At 40.7% G+C, this 17731-nt stretch overlaps 1 long non-coding RNA gene across 1 annotated transcript; it reads right to left on the reverse strand.

The window, feature by feature from the left end:
- Positions 1-12601: 12601 nt before the first annotated feature.
- Positions 12602-17477, reverse strand: LOC143864380 (uncharacterized). The gene is made up of 2 exons (XR_013241148.1): positions 17286-17477; positions 12602-14093 (listed from the first exon to the last, which is right to left on the reverse strand). It is a non-coding gene; the product is annotated as an uncharacterized LOC143864380 (long non-coding RNA).
- Between the last annotated feature and the right edge of the window lie 254 nt (positions 17478-17731).

Below are 17731 nucleotides of genomic sequence, written 5' to 3' on the forward strand. Positions count from 1 at the left end.
GGGATCGACCAGATTTAGGTTCAATTCGGTCAGATGTGAGATCGAACCCAACTTTCCCTTCTTCCTCCTTTTGTTTTTTTGTTTTTTTCCAAAATCAATTTTTTTCTATTCTTCTTGCTCCTCATTTCTTTTCTACCCGTTCCGTCGCTTCTTTTTTCTTCCTCATCCCCTCTTCGTCGTCGAAGAGAGAAGAGACAAACAAGAAGAAGAGGGCATTTTGGTCTTTTTAACCGTAAGCGGACGTAAAATATCATAATATTGACACTTCAAAGTAATTTCTCCAAGATAAAACAATTTTCGAAGAACTTTCTTTTAATTTATCTCTGTCATTATAATTTGTATAAAATTACTCACGTGCCCCGCGCATGGTAGCTGTGGGGGTGTGGCGCTACTAAACTAGAGGATGAAGGTTTTGTCTTTTTGCTGGTCACTTTCCTCCCAATGCCGGTTTATCAATGCAGTGACACTTCAACTACAATACGGGATTTGTGGAAAGTGAATGATGGTGACCATGATGCTCTTCTCTGTTTTCCTCTCATCTCTCTACTCCCAAAAGAAAAGTCGGCTACTGATATTGACACTACCATGTTTTACGAATTGCAAAAACTCAGCTTCTCTTTTTTGTTTTAATTAGCTTCTAAGAGCATTTGGGGAGCTGTAATAACCTTTGACAACTGTTTAAATAATAACAGACAAGATGACTTAGTGCAATTATTAAAACATGGTGTGTGGAAAGGGAATGATGGTGACCATGATGCTCTTCTTTGTTTTTCTCTCATGTTTCTACTTCTAAAATAAAGGTAGACTGCTGATATTGGCACTACCGTGTTTTAATAAGTGCACAAACTCGGCTTGTCATTTTGGTTCTAATCAGCTTCTGAGAGCTTTCGAGGAGCTGTAATAACATTCGACAACTATTTAGATAATAAAAGACAAGATGACTTAGTGCAATTGTTTTTGTTTTAATTGACTAATCAGCTTCTGAGAGCTTTTGGGGAATTGTAATAACCTTTGACAGATATTTAAATAATAAAAGACAAGCTGAGTTTGTGCAATTATTAAAACATGGTAGTGCCAATATCAAAGGCCCAAAAGTAATAATAAGAAGAAAAAAGGTTCCAAAGAAGATTGTCTTTTACTCTAAGTTATTTTTAGATTATAAAAATTAGGAGATGGAATGGGCATTCTATTTCGATTGGCTTCCATGAGGTGCAGGAATCAGATTCTTATTTCGATTCCGCCCTATTTTGGCTTGTGGTTCAAAGAAAAATAAATATAATCAACGGCGGAAATGACGTCGGTCGGAATTAAAGGAGAAAAAATGATGTAATTTGTTTCCCACCCCAAGAGCTGGTATTCTAATTTCAACCCAGTTGAAAAATTAAACTTTTATTAAAATTTTCTTGAATTAAATTTTTTTATTTTAATTTTTCATCATCTTAAGAAGAGAACTATAATAGGAATCAAAATAGGATGCTAAATCTAATTCCTTATTCATCAAATGATGCTAACTCTTTGATAAAGAGTGAAAGAAGAATGTACTCCTTACATTGCCCAATCTTGGGTATGCAGTCTTTGTTTGACGTGAAATTTGGACTTGGATCCATTGGATCGCCCTGTCATGACCCATCTCAGCAACCTTCAAATGATTTAACTTGTCACATGAATGATGCATTATGGTCGCTTTCGTCTACGAAGGCAATATCTTCTTGGTACTCGATATCTAATAATTAGCAAAAGGTAGGCAACTGTGCATGAGAGAGAGAGAGAGAGAGATTTTAAAATTTTATTAGGGGGTGAAAGGGTTGGTTGATCCACCTAAAGTTATGAAATTGATTTTAATTAACCTCTTAAAAAATTGGAGGGATCTTCACTTCATATATATTAAACACTACTACTCCAGGTAGGGCTGCAACTCGAGCCGGGTAAAACCCGACCCGCATCGACCCGACCCGAAAATAGCCTGGGTCGGGTTCAGGTTTCATGGGTTTCGGGTCGAGCCGGGTTCAGCATTCAAAAGCCCGCATGAATCTCGGGTCGAGCCGGGTTTGAAGGGGCCCGACCCGACCCGACTCGAGTTACATAAGTTATAGTATGTACATTTTTTTCTATTGTTAGTTAAAAGTTAAAGGGATAATTACATTTACACCCCCTCTAGTTTGTGACACATCCACTTCCACCCCTATAGTTTAAAACGTGACAAATACACCCTTGTAGTTTCAATTTGTTTAAGTAGGCCCCCTCAGCTGAAGGTTCGTCCATAGATTGAAGGGTTAGGATGATCCGATTGTAGACACCCACATTTTGCTTTACTTTAACCAACAATAACCTAATATATGTTTTAGGTCATTGATATCTTGATCTGACTTTACGGATCATCAATCGGGACAAAATAAGATAGGGTCACTTCATAGCCCTAACCCTGATTCCATTCCGAGACCCGATTTCCGTAAATCGTTAGATCAATGGCAGATCTTGACCTGGGTCTAACCATCCAAAACCACCTAACCTCTCCTCTCATCCTAACCATCCAAACCTCACCTAACCTCACCTAACCTCTCCTCTCATCCTAACCATCCAAACCTCACCTAACCTCACCTAACCTCACCTAACCACCTAACCTCACCTAACCTTACCTAACCTCACCTAACCTCACCTAACCTCCTATCCCATTCTCCTATAAATACCCTCTCATCCCACCATCCAACAAGGAGAAGAAAAAAAGAACCCCTCTCTTAGAAAATTCATCCCTCTCCCTCATCTCTTCAAGGGTTCGGCCATCCTTGCCGGATCGGGTGATTTTATACGTTGGGTGATATATATCAAAAGCAGTCATTATCAAGCAAGGAATCATCTTCAAGGAATTAACATCAAAGAAAAATCAAACACAAAGTGGGTTTCCAAAGAGGTAGGCATTTATTTCAATTCTATGTAGGGTCTGTTTTCATGCATATCTTTTACTTTAAAAGAAAAACCATGTTAGGAAGCATGTAGGGTCCGTTTTCCCCCTGGTTAGCCTCTGGTTAGACCCTGGTTGCACCCAGGTTCGCTGCTGGTTGCACCCAGGTTCGATGCTGGTTGCACCCTGGTTCCCTACTGATTCGCACCCTGGTTCCCCTGCTGGTTGCACCCTGGTTCCCTACTGGTTGCACCCTGGTTCCCTGCTGGTTGCACCCTGGTTCCCTACTGGTTCGCACCCTGGTTCGATATTGGTTCGCACCCTGGTTCCCTGCTGGTTCGCACTCTGGTTAGACCCTGGTTGCACCCAGGTTCGCTGCTGGTTGCACCCAGGTTCCCTCCTGGTTGCACCCTGGTTCCCCTGCTGGTTCGCACCCTGGTTCCCTGCTGGTTCGCACCCAGGTTCGCTGCTGGTTGCACCCAGGTTCCCTGCTGGTTGCACCCTGGTTCCCCTGCTGGTTCGCACCCTGGTTCCCTGCTGGTTCGCACCCTGGTGCACCCTGGTCCGCACCCTGGTTTGTACCCTGCTTCCTCCTAGTTAGACCATGGCTAGTCTCGGGTTTGCTCCTAACTTAGACCCGACTCACTTGACCCTAACCATTAACCCAATCCAACCAAGTAATATCCCAACACAATCCGAGTCGCATGTCTGAATCCATTTGGCCGAATCTCATAAGCCCGCCCACTTTGAATTCCGAAAATTCAAACCCTTGATGATTCCTATATGCTCAATTCTTTGATGCAAATTCCCAATTCCAAAATCCCATTGCTAGATCAATGTTTCTGAATCTCAAGTCCAATGCTCAAATGCAAACCCGATTCCAGATACAAATACCAATTCTGTCTTCCAAAATCCAAGCAACCTCGCCAGTGGAACTACGTGTGGCTTGATCCCCATCACGGGGTACGTAGGCAATTTGGCACTCCCAAGTTCAGTCGCACCTTTCTCTATCTTTCCCATTCCCTCACAATATTCATCATCTCGATTCATCTCGTGTCTCTCGGAACCATTGGATTATGGTTTCCGTCGTAAGGACCCTTAGAGCCCAATTTAGGAACACCGGTGTCGTGTCGTGTCCTAAGTTTTAGGGAGTCTTAGGTTTTAGGGAGTCCTAGAGTTAGGAGTCCAGCCTCATCACGGACGTTTGCTATGTATAGCAACCGTGCCATAGGTCTAGTTACACTAGTCACCCAATCTTTCCCTAGGACAAGCCTAGTAAACTAGGATGTAGGCAAACCTGCATTAGTCTAAGGGACCATTTGCATTTAGATGAGAATCATATAGCATCTTAGATGAAATCCTAAGATAATAAAATCCTCAACTTGAATTAAATAACTTCTCCTAAAACTGTTGAAACAGTCAATCCCGTCTAGGTCGGTGTCCTAGTTGAGTTAGGCATAAGTAGCTTAGCTTAGGTGCACCGAACTACGTCGACTCTGATCCCAGTGAGGCTTGGGTACGTAGGCAGCCTGGATGTCTGATGGCATACCACCCGCGAGTCGGCACCACAAACAAATTGTGGTGTTTTGTATATTAATTTTCTTGTAAATGCTTAATCAAATCACTTAGGATTTTCCATGAAATTAGAATTCTAGGAGAACTTTCACTTAGATTGAATCCAGACAAATTAATAAATCAAGATACACATCTAGGATTCACATTGAAATTAGATCATAGGATGCATGCCACTTAGTTCGCACATTAACATAGAGTTGAATGAGCCATTTAAAATAAATTTAAAAGAGTTAGCTTTTGGAATCGAAGACCGATTATCGGGCAGGAATGGTGCATGTGGTGGATAACTCCCCATACCTTCCATTCTCGTAACCAGGTAGCGAGTCTAGATTTCTGGTTAATTTCGGGTCCTAGATCCCACATCTAGGTGGCGACTCTGTCAGTCTCTTTCGTGTGGAATTCGGATTGCCTTAGTGATCCCAAGTTCACATGAAAGACGAATTCAAATCAATAATTAAATGCACACGCCAATCGCGTGGGTACGGGAGACCAAGAGAGAGAGCGCGGCGGCTCGCGCCCCACCCCTCTCGCGGGATCAGGTACCACAGTCTGGCGACTCTGCTGGGGACCACCTAACTTCATTAAAATTTCAAAAGATAATTCATTTGAATTTAATTTAACTGGCTCATAAAAACTCTATACTTGTTAGATTAGTTTGTCTTGTTTTATTTTCTCATCACATTTTACTCGAACTTAACCTAACAAAACCTGAGGGCATCATAGATTGCGCAAACATATTGCACACACTTACATCACTTGCATCTAAACTCTTGCATCTCACGTGCACACACGTCCTATTTTAGGAACCCGGAGTGTTATCTAGCATGGTTGACTGGGATTTCATCACCTGGTGCCTCTGTGCTAGAGAAGCATTCCACCCTTAGCCTGGTACCTTTATGGTACGTAAACGGATCTCTTGTTCACGTACTGATACGCCGGACACTGGTACAGTATATCGAGCAGGGATTCGCGCTAAGGGAACTCTTGGCCTTACCCCTAGATTAACCCACACATGCATGTAGTATACGAACACATGTGCATCACGTGTGTGAGCCTAGTTTAGGATATCCTACCCATTGGTGTCTAGATTAGGCCGTGGTCCATCTTCCAATGGTCACGATCGGTCCTTATATACACGAACAAAGTCATGAGTCGAGATTCTCTCTCCACTCCGATAGATTAGGATTAGGGTTGATGCCTTCAGGTAACACTGATAAAATGTGAAAAAAAAATAAAAAAATTTCCCTTTGGGTTAGGATATAAATCCCATAATTTTCAAAGATCTCATAGGATTAGTCATTCATGATCTATCCGTTGAAAGCAATCTTATGCTATCTCATCTAATCTTTTGATCGTGCGTCTTTCGTTCTTCTGTCATACGATTCGATCGTATCTTCATGCCATCCCCTAACTGGCAGATGCAGAATCTCACAATCTTTCGATTATGCGTTCTCATGATCTGATCATGCCTGGTCCAGATAATCCAATCTTGCTTGTACCTGTGGGACATGATCCCGCGAGAGGGGCGTGGGGCGCGAGCCGCCGCGCGCTCTCCTTTGGTCTCTCGTTCCCACGCGATTGGCGTGTGCATTTTATTTGTTGATTTGAATCCATCTTTCCTGTGAACTTGGGATCACTAAGGCAATCCGAATTCCACACGAAAGAGACTGACAGAGTCGCCACCTAGATGTGGGATCTAGGACCCATAATTAACCAGAAATCTAGACTCGCTACCTGGTTACGAGAATGGAAGGTATGGGGAGTTATCCGCCACATGCACCATTCCTGCCCGATAATCGGTCTTCGATTCCAAAAGCTAACTCCTTTAAATTTATTTTAAATGGCTCATTCAACTCTATGTTAATGTGCGAACTAAGTGACATGCATCCTATGATCTAATTTCAATGTGAATCCTAGATGTGTATCTTGATTTATTAATTTGTCTGGATTCATTCTAAGTGAAAGTTCTCCTAGAATTCTAATTTCATGGAAAGTCCTAAGTGATTTGATTAAGCATTTACAAGAAAATTAATATACAAAACACCACAATTTGTTGTGGTGCCGACTCGCGGGTGGTATGCCGTCAGACATCCAAGCTGCCTACGTACCCAAGCCTCACTGGGATCAGAGTCGACGTAGTTCGGTGCACCTAAGCTAAGCTACTTATGCCTAACTCAACTAGGACACCGACTTAGACGGATTTGACTGTTTCAACAGTTTTGAAAGTAATTATTTAATTCAAGTTGATGATTTTATTATCCTAGGATTTCATCTAAGATGCTGTATGATTCTTATCTAAATGCAAGTTGTCCCTTAGACTAATGCAGGTTAGCCTACATCCTAGTTTACTAGGCTTGTCCTATGGAAAAGATCGGGTGACTAGTGTAACTAAACCTATGGCACGGTTGCTATACATAGCAAACGTCCGTGATGAGGCTGGACTCCTGACTCTAGGACTCCCTAAAACCTAAGACTCCCTAAAACTTCGGACACGACACGACACGACACCAGTGTTCCTAAATTGGGCTCTAAGGGTTCCTAAAGGAATTTTGAATCCACCGGCTCTTGGGAATCTCGAATTCTTTTGGGTTTGTGGAAACTTTTAGAGTTTTCTTGAAGCTTTTATTATCTGAAGGTATTTAGTGTGTTTGGTAGCTTTTAAAGTTGTTTATTTAGAAGGTTTTAGTTTCATTTGAAATTTTTAGTGGTCTTTTGGTTAATGGCTTTTAACGGATTTTTATCAGTGGATTTTAAATGGGTGAATTTTAGTTTTGTTAATTTTAGGTTGGATGTACTTTAGATTAATGTCTTTCGATTTTGGTTTGGAAAATGACGTTAACACAACCAAGTTTTGACAATTGCACAAATTCGACAAACCATTGACCATTAAAAGATCTGACAAATGCAGCCCACTAAAACTGTCGTAACTCTTTAACCGCTTGGCCAAATTCAACGTACAAACATGCGTTGGAAAGATCTTTTATAGGGCTACAACTTTGTAGTTCTCCATTGTTTGTAAATCTGTGATTTAGAGGTTCGAATTTGTGTTGCAAACAAAAGGACAGCAACATTAAACTGGAAATGCCTAAAGGTGTGCCGCAACCATTTTGGACTTAACTTTTTAACCGCTCGCTGTCTGATCTAGCACGAATACTCGTTGGAAACGGCACGAAAATATCTACGACTTTGTAGTTAACCATTTCCCACGATTCTGTTGTTTAGAGGTCGAAAAATCTGTTTAAAGTCTAACAGCTAGCACTATGACGGGAATGATATTGGCACCCCCATGTTTTCTTTTGATAGTTCTTATTTTTTTAGTGATTAAAAGACGGTGAATATGAAAAATGGCTTGAATGGGCCTGAGATTAGATTCAAATGGGATGTTTGAAAAAGGGGTTGTTTTTATCTACTTGGCAAGATGGGGTATGGATATTGGGTTCTTGAGATTGAGTGGGGGCTGTTGTTATCAAATTGGAGTGGGGGCTGTTGTTATCAATTGAAAGATGGAGGTTTTGTAAGCCAAATTAAATGGGTTTTGATAATTCATGTAAAATTCAAGTTTTCTTTCTTGTAAATGTTCAAAATTTTTAATGAATTGTTTTCCCAAAAGAAATCTAAATTCCCTAACAAGCCAATGATTTCAACATCCCATTGCAAATAGGTTCTAATGACCCTAACACATTAATTATATTTAGCATAAGTGAGAACATGACCAAGGCCAAACTAGTACAAAATTAAACATGACATCAACCAAAATATACGCAAAACAACACTCAATCCTACAAATATAGAAAAGAAAATAAAATTCCAAAAGACATACCTTTTTGTAGACGATATTCCATGCAAACTTATGGAGAAGAGGGATTTGGTCTAGAGAGAGGGCTTGAATTTTCTAAGAGAGGGGTTCTCTCCTCTTTTCTTTTTTTTCCTTTTCTTTGGTGAGATAAGAGGGTATTTATAGGAGAATGGGATAGGAGGTTAGGTGAGGTTAGGTGAGGTTAGGTAAGGTTAGGTGAGGTTAGGTGATGTTAGGTGAGGTTAGGTGAGGTTAGGTGAGGTTTGGATGGTTATGATGGGAGGAGAGGTTAGGTGAGGTTAGGTGAGGTTTGAATGGTTAGGATGAGAGGAGAGGTTAGGTGGTTTTGGATGGTTAGACCCAGGTCATGATCTGCCATTGATCTAACGATTTACGGAAATCGGGTCTCGGAATGGAATCAGGGTCCGGGCTATGAAGTGACCCTAGCTTATTTTGTCCCGATTGATGATCCGTAAAGTCAGATCAAGATATTAATGACCTAAAACATATAAATCAATGATAGAGGGGGTTCTCACATGGATTTAACACACTAATTTATTTGTTGATTAAAACAAAACAAAATGGGGTGTCTACAGATGCCCCTCTTTGGTAGAGATGACGTAGTCATTGAATACCAAAGTTAAAAATGACAGAACCATTTTGCGTAGTTTTAATCGACAAAGGACTCTCTAGACACAACGCTCCTTAACATAATGCAAAACCTTAGATGAAACCCTAGAACTTGAATAATAATAAAAACTCGATGCGGCGCCGTTCACAAACGGGCAATTAGAGAATGAGATATCATTTTCGAATGGATTCTGAAGGGAAAGGACAAAGATCGCTCTCAAACAGTTTTTAGAAGGAGATGAGACGCCGCTCACAAGCGGGTTCAACGAGGATAAGAAGCATTCCCAAATGGACTTGGATAATGAGGCACCGTTCACAAACGGCCTCAAGGAGGATAGAAAACCATTCACAAATGGACTCGAGAAAAGAGGCACCGTTCACAAACGGGCTCAAGGAGAAGACAAGACCATTCACAAATGGACTCGAGAAATGAGGCACCGTTCACAAACGGGCTCAAGGAGGACGATACCATTCACAAATGGATTCGAGAAAAGAGGCACCGTTCACAAACGGGCTCAAGGAGAAGACAAGACCATTCACAAATGGACTCGAGAAATGAGGCACCGTTCACAAACGGGCTCAAGGAGGACGATACCATTCACAAATGGATTCGAGAAAAGAGGCACCATTCACAAACGGGCTCAAGGATAAGACAAGACCATTCACAAATGGACTCGAGAAATGAGGCACCATTCACAAACAGGCTCAAGGAGAAGACGAGACCATTCACAAATGGATTCGAGAAATGAGGCACCGTTCACAAACGGGCTCAAGGAGAAGACAAGACCATTCACAAATGGACTCGAGAAATGAGGCACCGTTCACAAACGGGCTCAAAGAGGACACGAGACCATTCACAAATGGACTCAGAAAATGAGGCACCGTTCACAAACGGGCTCAAGGAGAAGATGAGACCATTCACAAATGGACTCAGAGAATGAGACACCTGTTCACAAACGGGTTCGAAGAGAAGACGAGACCATTCACAAATGGACTCGAGAAATGAGGCACCGTTCACAAACGGGCTCGAAGAATTTAGGGATTTTTTTATGAACTTGAATTTGACGTAGGAATGGATTTTTATTTTTATTTTTTAATTAAGGATTTGGATTTGATAAATTTTTTTATTTTTGGAAAATGAGGTACCGTCCGCAAACGGGCTCAAGGAGAAGATGAGACCATTCACAAATGGCCTCGAGAAAAGAGGCACCGTTCACAAACGGGCTCAAAGAGGACATGAGACCATTCACAAATGGACTCAGAGAATGAGAAACATGTTCACAAACGGGTTCAAGGAGAAGACGAGACCATCCCCAAATGGCCTCGAGAAAAGAGGCACCGTTCACAAACGGGCTCAAAGAGGGCATGAGATTTTTCATGAACTTGAATTTGACGTAAGATTGGGTTTGTTTGAATCGGGGATTGGTTTTGATGAATTTTTTATTTTTGGGAAATGAGGTACCGTCCGCAAACGGGCTCAAGGAGAAGACGAGACCATTCACAAATGGACTCGAGAAATGAGGCACCTTTCACAAGAGGGCTCAAAGAGGACATGAGACCATTCACAAATGGACTCAGAAAATGAGACACCGTTCACAAACGGGTTCAAGGAGAAGACGAGACCATTCACAAATGGACTCGAGAAATGAGACCCTGTTCACAAACGGGCTCGAAGAATTTAGAGATTTTTTATGAACTTGAATTTGACGTAGGATTGGATTTTTTATTTTTTTTTTTTAATTAAGGATTTGGATTTGATAAATTTTTTTATTTTTGGAAAATGAGGTACCGTCCGCAAACGGGCTCAAGGAGAAGATGAGACCATTCACAAATGGCCTTGAGAACAGAGGCACCGTTCACAAACGGGCTCAAAGAGGACATGAGAGCATTCACAAATGGACTCAGAGAATGAGACACCGTTCACAAACGGGTTCAAGGAGAAGACGAGATCATTCACAAATGGACTCAAGAAATGAGGCACCTTTCACAAAAGGGCTCAAAGAGGACATGAGATTTTTCATGAACTTGAATTTGACGTAAGATTGGATTTGTTTGAATCGGGGATTGGATTTGATGAATTTTTTATTTTTGGGAAATGATGTACCGTCCGCAAACGGGCTCAAGGGGAAGACGAGACCATTCACAAATGGCCTCGAGAAAAGAGGCACCGTTCACAAACGGGCTCGAAGAATTTAGAGGTTTTCATGAATTTGAATTTGACGTAGAAATGGATTTGATGAATTTTGGATTTTTTTTTTTTTTTTGTTTTTTTTTTTTTTGAACTCAATGAAATCGGGGACATTATAGATCGTGCCCAGTAAAGATATTGGAAACCAAGACTTTGACGAATGATGAGACGACCAACCTTATGAACGAAGAACCATTAGTAACAAGAATGGATTAGGAACACTTTTATGAAACTTCAACAAGATTTTTCTCAATGAGACTGTTGGTCTTGTCTTCTGGGGATTTTGATAACTGAAACCTTGAACAAGACATTTGAGATTGGTAATTTAGAACAATGGCTCTCTTGGATATAATCATGGAAAAGTGGGATTTGCCTCTTGACAGGTGTTTAGATAAACATTTCTTGACCAGGATAGTGTTTAACAAACTGGAAGGAGATTCCGAATTTTAATGGTTCATCTTTCTGAGAAATTGGCTCAACCACCATTGCATCTGGGGCTCTTCCAAGCTTAAGGTGCCTTCCTGAGGTATGATCTTTTTACGGAAGCTGGGCTTTCTGATGTTTCTACTTCTGAACTCTTCTGAGTTGATCTTCTTTGAAATGTAGCTGTTTGACTAGATTCTTGAACCCTTTCAGGTATAATTGCAGGGAGCTGCCTAGGCCGGGCCTCCTTCACCAAGACAGTTACATCATTTGGACATAGGAACGACGATTGACTCTTTCTAAAGAGAAAACTTAGATGAAAGGCACTACTCAAAGGATTGAGCAGCCCTGAAGGAGTGAACTTAGAATGACAAAGATTGACTAACTACACTGACAGACACAGTAATGCTTCTGACTTAGTTAACGTTTTATTTGGTAAGTCTATCCTTTCGAGGAATGCTTTTTTTTTTTTTTGAAATAATAAACACTGGACTTCTTCCTTGAAACAGTAATGCCTCAAGAATTTAATTACGACCCCTAAGATTGCTTAGCTTCAATGCCCCCAGTTTTGAGGATATCACTTGAATTTGCTTGAACTTCAGTTGATCTTCAGTCTTGATACCGGCTGTAGCCTTCTTGTAATGATTCTCTTACCGTGACCAAGTCACCTCTTCGGGGTTTTTAACTTGGCGGACCGCGCTAACCTTAACTTTTGCCTGAACCACCTTTCTAGGTTTTCGATCCAGCAGGCTATCCCCTTAGCTTTTGCCTAAGCCTCCCTTTTGGGTTTTCAACTTAGCAGGGGAATGATCTTAAATTTTGCCTAGACCGCCCTTTCAGGTTTTCAGTCTAGCAGATCTTCAAACTCCGTTCTTTTTCTTATTCATCATTTTTTTTTATTGTGTCTCGGGATCTAGCTCATTAGTTCTGAACACCGGAAGGACTTTATAGGTAGGATAGGGTTTTTCAAAGAATGGCTTAAGGCTCAACAAAGATTTCGACCGAACCTGTGAACAGGTTGCCTACATATCCCAAGGTAGGAATCAGGTCGTGTGTAGGTCAAGGCGAATGCCCCTAGTTTGAAGATAAATTGTTTATTTTTTTTCCTTTTTTCTTTTCTTTCTGGAACAATTAACTTCTCTTCTTTTGGAACTTGTCCCTCTCTTTTTTTTTGAAAGGATTGAATTTCTTTTCCTTTTTGAATCGACCGAACTCGGTTCAACCGAGTTGCCTACGTACCCCAGTATAGGGATCAGGTCTCGCGTAGTTCGGGGGAATGCCCCAAGTTTGATGGGTTTTCAAGAAAATTTGATTTAGGCTCGAAGGGTTTGCAAATCGGTATTCTTTTGACATTGGGTTTTGATTTTGGGATTTAATCGGCCAAAGGAGGCCTTTCGATGTTCAGATTGGGAATCGATCTAGGTTACTAGAGTCCCTCTGGTACTGATTATTTTTTTTTTCTTTTGTTTTTTTTTTCGCGGAGTTTGACGGCATTTCCAGGTAAGAGATAATGGATCTTCTTCTTTCAAGATTCTAATACGTGCTTTTGACTTTCATAGAGCGAAACTTGTTCTTTGACATCCTCCATCTATGGATTCGTACTCTCGATATCTGATGATCACTTTTCATTGTTTGCTCTTGAACTTTTCATCTTGAATTTGTTGGCTTTATGAATTTGAGAACCAAGGTCATTGATTGGAAATATGAAAGTTGTTTCCACTCTATGCCCCTTGTATAGCATATATCTTCTCACTTTCTTCATTTTCTTTGAGCTTTCCATCTATGTCTTGCCCTTGGTATCGGTTGTAGCTTTTCTAGACAATCTTCTTATTCTTGAAATAATTTTATCAATTCTTCACACTCTTTAGAGGGTAATGTATTTTCAATCGGCATTCACTGAATCAAAGTTTCAGTGCCAGTGTTTATCATTTCAATTTCATCTTTGAAAGGTTGGGATTGGCGCTCCTCCTCTCGTTCAAGTAATTGCTGTGACTCAAGTGGAGTTTCGTCAATTTTGTCCTCATTTGAGGAGGGAGTCTTATTTTAAGATCAGAAGCACACTTAAGAACAGACACAAGTGAACTTTTTGGAACTGACTGAAATTTTATTTAAAGAAAAGCTATTACATCAGACGACCTATCCTGAACATGCTCACGATTCACAACTCTAAATAAGAAAGAGAAACAGAAGATAACTTGCCTGGACTAGGCATTGACCTTTAACTGTAAGACCGGACTCAACAATTATACTGACCATGATGACTGACTCAACATAAAATAGTAAGTGACTAAAACTTTAACTGCTGCAACTGTTTGGCGTTGAAGGCTCGGCGAAGGCTGGTTCGTTCTGAACATCATCATGGCTGATACTTTCAATTTTGGACAATGATGACTGATTCGCATAGGGGAATGCCCCTAGCTCAAGGATTCTGAGAGTGAACTCTGAAGGACTTAGCAAAATAATCTTGAAAAGGTAGCCCCTAGAGGAGGAAGAGACCAGGGGTACAAGCAAGATTGGATTATCTGGACCAGGCATGATCAGATCATGAGAACGCATAATCGAAAGATTGTGAGATTCTGCATCTGCCAGTTAGGGGATGGCATGAAGATACGATCGAATCGTATGACAGAAGAACGAAAGACGCACGATCAAAAGATTAGATGAGATAGCATAAGATTGCTTTCAACGGATAGATCATGAATGACTAATCCTATGAGATCTTTGGAAATGATGGGATTTATATCCTAACTCAAAGGGAATTTTTTTTTTCACATTTTATCAGTGTTACCTGAAGGCATCAACCTTAATCCTAATCTATCGGAGTGGAGAGAGAATCTCGACTCATGACTTTGTTCGTGTATATAAGGACCGATCGTGACCATTGGAAGATGGACCACGGCCTAATCTAGACACCAATGGGTAGGATATCCTAAACTAGGCTCACACACGTGATGCACATGTGTTCGTATACTACATGCATGTGTGGGTTAATCTAGGGGTAAGGCCAAGAGTTCCCTTAGCGCGAATCCCTGCTCGATATACTGTACCAGTGTCCGGCGTATCAGTACGTGAACAAGAGATCCGTTTACGTACCATAAAGGTACCAGGCTAAGGGTGGAATGCTTCTCTAGCACAGAGGCACCAGGTGATGAAATCCCAGTCAACCATGCTAGATAACACTCCGGGTTCCTAAAATAGGACGTGTGTGCACGTGAGATGCAAGGGTTTAGATGCAAGTGATGTAAGTGTGTGCAATAAGTTCGCGCAATCTATGATGCCTTCAGGTTTTGTTAAATTAAGTTCGAGTAAAATGTGATGAGAGAATAAAACAAGACAAACTAATCTGACAAGTATACAAGAGATAGAGTTCTTATGAGCCAGTTAAATTAAATTCAAATGAATTATCTTTTGGAATTTTAATGAAGTTAGGTGATCCCCAGCAGAGTCGCCAGACTGTGGGACATGATCCCGCGAGAGGGGCGTGGGGCGCGAGCCGCCGCGCGCTCTCCTTTGGTCTCTCGTTCCCACGCGATTGGCGTGTGCATTTTATTTGTTGATTTGAATCCATCTTTCCTGTGAACTTGGGATCACTAAGGCAATCCGAATTCCACACGAAAGAGACTGACAGAGTCGCCACCTAGATGTGGGATCTAGGACCCATAATTAACCAGAAATCTAGACTCGCTACCTGGTTACGAGAATGGAAGGTATGGGGAGTTATCCGCCACATGCACCATTCCTGCCCGATAATCGGTCTTCGATTCCAAAAGCTAACTCCTTTAAATTTATTTTAAATGGCTCATTCAACTCTATGTTAATGTGCGAACTAAGTGACATGCATCCTATGATCTAATTTCAATGTGAATCCTAGATGTGTATCTTGATTTATTAATTTGTCTGGATTCATTCTAAGTGAAAGTTCTCCTAGAATTCTAATTTCATGGAAAGTCCTAAGTGATTTGATTAAGCATTTACAAGAAAATTAATATACAAAACACCACAATTTGTTGTGGTGCCGACTCGCGGGTGGTATGCCGTCAGACATCCAAGCTGCCTACGTACCCAAGCCTCACTGGGATCAGAGTCGACGTAGTTCGGTGCACCTAAGCTAAGCTACTTATGCCTAACTCAACTAGGACACCGACTTAGACGGATTTGACTGTTTCAACAGTTTTGAAAGTAATTATTTAATTCAAGTTGATGATTTTATTATCCTAGGATTTCATCTAAGATGCTGTATGATTCTTATCTAAATGCAAGTTGTCCCTTAGACTAATGCAGGTTAGCCTACATCCTAGTTTACTAGGCTTGTCCTATGGAAAAGATCGGGTGACTAGTGTAACTAAACCTATGGCACGGTTGCTATACATAGCAAACGTCCGTGATGAGGCTGGACTCCTGACTCTAGGACTCCCTAAAACCTAAGACTCCCTAAAACTTCGGACACGACACGACACGACACCAGTGTTCCTAAATTGGGCTCTAAGGGTTCCTAAAGGAATTTTGAATCCACCGGCTCTTGGGAATCTCGAATTCTTTTGGGTTTGTGGAAACTTTTAGAGTTTTCTTGAAGCTTTTATTATCTGAAGGTATTTAGTGTGTTTGGTAGCTTTTAAAGTTGTTTATTTAGAAGGTTTTAGTTTCATTTGAAATTTTTAGTGGTCTTTTGGTTAATGGCTTTTAACGGATTTTTATCAGTGGATTTTAAATGGGTGAATTTTAGTTTTGTTAATTTTAGGTTGGATGTACTTTAGATTAATGTCTTTCGATTTTGGTTTGGAAAATGACGTTAACACAACCAAGTTTTGACAATTGCACAAATTCGACAAACCATTGACCATTAAAAGATCTGACAAATGCAGCCCACTAAAACTGTCGTAACTCTTTAACCGCTTGGCCAAATTCAACGTACAAACATGCGTTGGAAAGATCTTTTATAGGGCTACAACTTTGTAGTTCTCCATTGTTTGTAAATCTGTGATTTAGAGGTTCGAATTTGTGTTGCAAACAAAAGGACAGCAACATTAAACTGGAAATGCCTAAAGGTGTGCCGCAACCATTTTGGACTTAACTTTTTAACCGCTCGCTGTCTGATCTAGCACGAATACTCGTTGGAAACGGCACGAAAATATCTACGACTTTGTAGTTAACCATTTCCCACGATTCTGTTGTTTAGAGGTCGAAAAATCTGTTTAAAGTCTAACAGCTAGCACTATGACGGGAATGATATTGGCACCCCCATGTTTTCTTTTGATAGTTCTTATTTTTTTAGTGATTAAAAGACGGTGAATATGAAAAATGGCTTGAATGGGCCTGAGATTAGATTCAAATGGGATGTTTGAAAAAGGGGTTGTTTTTATCTACTTGGCAAGATGGGGTATGGATATTGGGTTCTTGAGATTGAGTGGGGGCTGTTGTTATCAAATTGGAGTGGGGGCTGTTGTTATCAATTGAAAGATGGAGGTTTTGTAAGCCAAATTAAATGGGTTTTGATAATTCATGTAAAATTCAAGTTTTCTTTCTTGTAAATGTTCAAAATTTTTAATGAATTGTTTTCCCAAAAGAAATCTAAATTCCCTAACAAGCCAATGATTTCAACATCCCATTGCAAATAGGTTCTAATGACCCTAACACATTAATTATATTTAGCATAAGTGAGAACATGACCAAGGCCAAACTAGTACAAAATTAAACATGACATCAACCAAAATATACGCAAAACAACACTCAATCCTACAAATATAGAAAAGAAAATAAAATTCCAAAAGACATACCTTTTTGTAGACGATATTCCATGCAAACTTATGGAGAAGAGGGATTTGGTCTAGAGAGAGGGCTTGAATTTTCTAAGAGAGGGGTTCTCTCCTCTTTTCTTTTTTTTCCTTTTCTTTGGTGAGATAAGAGGGTATTTATAGGAGAATGGGATAGGAGGTTAGGTGAGGTTAGGTGAGGTTAGGTAAGGTTAGGTGAGGTTAGGTGATGTTAGGTGAGGTTAGGTGAGGTTAGGTGAGGTTTGGATGGTTATGATGGGAGGAGAGGTTAGGTGAGGTTAGGTGAGGTTTGAATGGTTAGGATGAGAGGAGAGGTTAGGTGGTTTTGGATGGTTAGACCCAGGTCATGATCTGCCATTGATCTAACGATTTACGGAAATCGGGTCTCGGAATGGAATCAGGGTCCGGGCTATGAAGTGACCCTAGCTTATTTTGTCCCGATTGATGAT

Source organism: Tasmannia lanceolata, unplaced genomic scaffold, assembly GCF_043159265.1.
Source record: "Tasmannia lanceolata isolate RefF3 unplaced genomic scaffold, GAP_Taslan_0.1 ptg000048l, whole genome shotgun sequence".
Classification (NCBI taxonomy): Eukaryota; Viridiplantae; Streptophyta; class Magnoliopsida; order Canellales; family Winteraceae; genus Tasmannia; species Tasmannia lanceolata.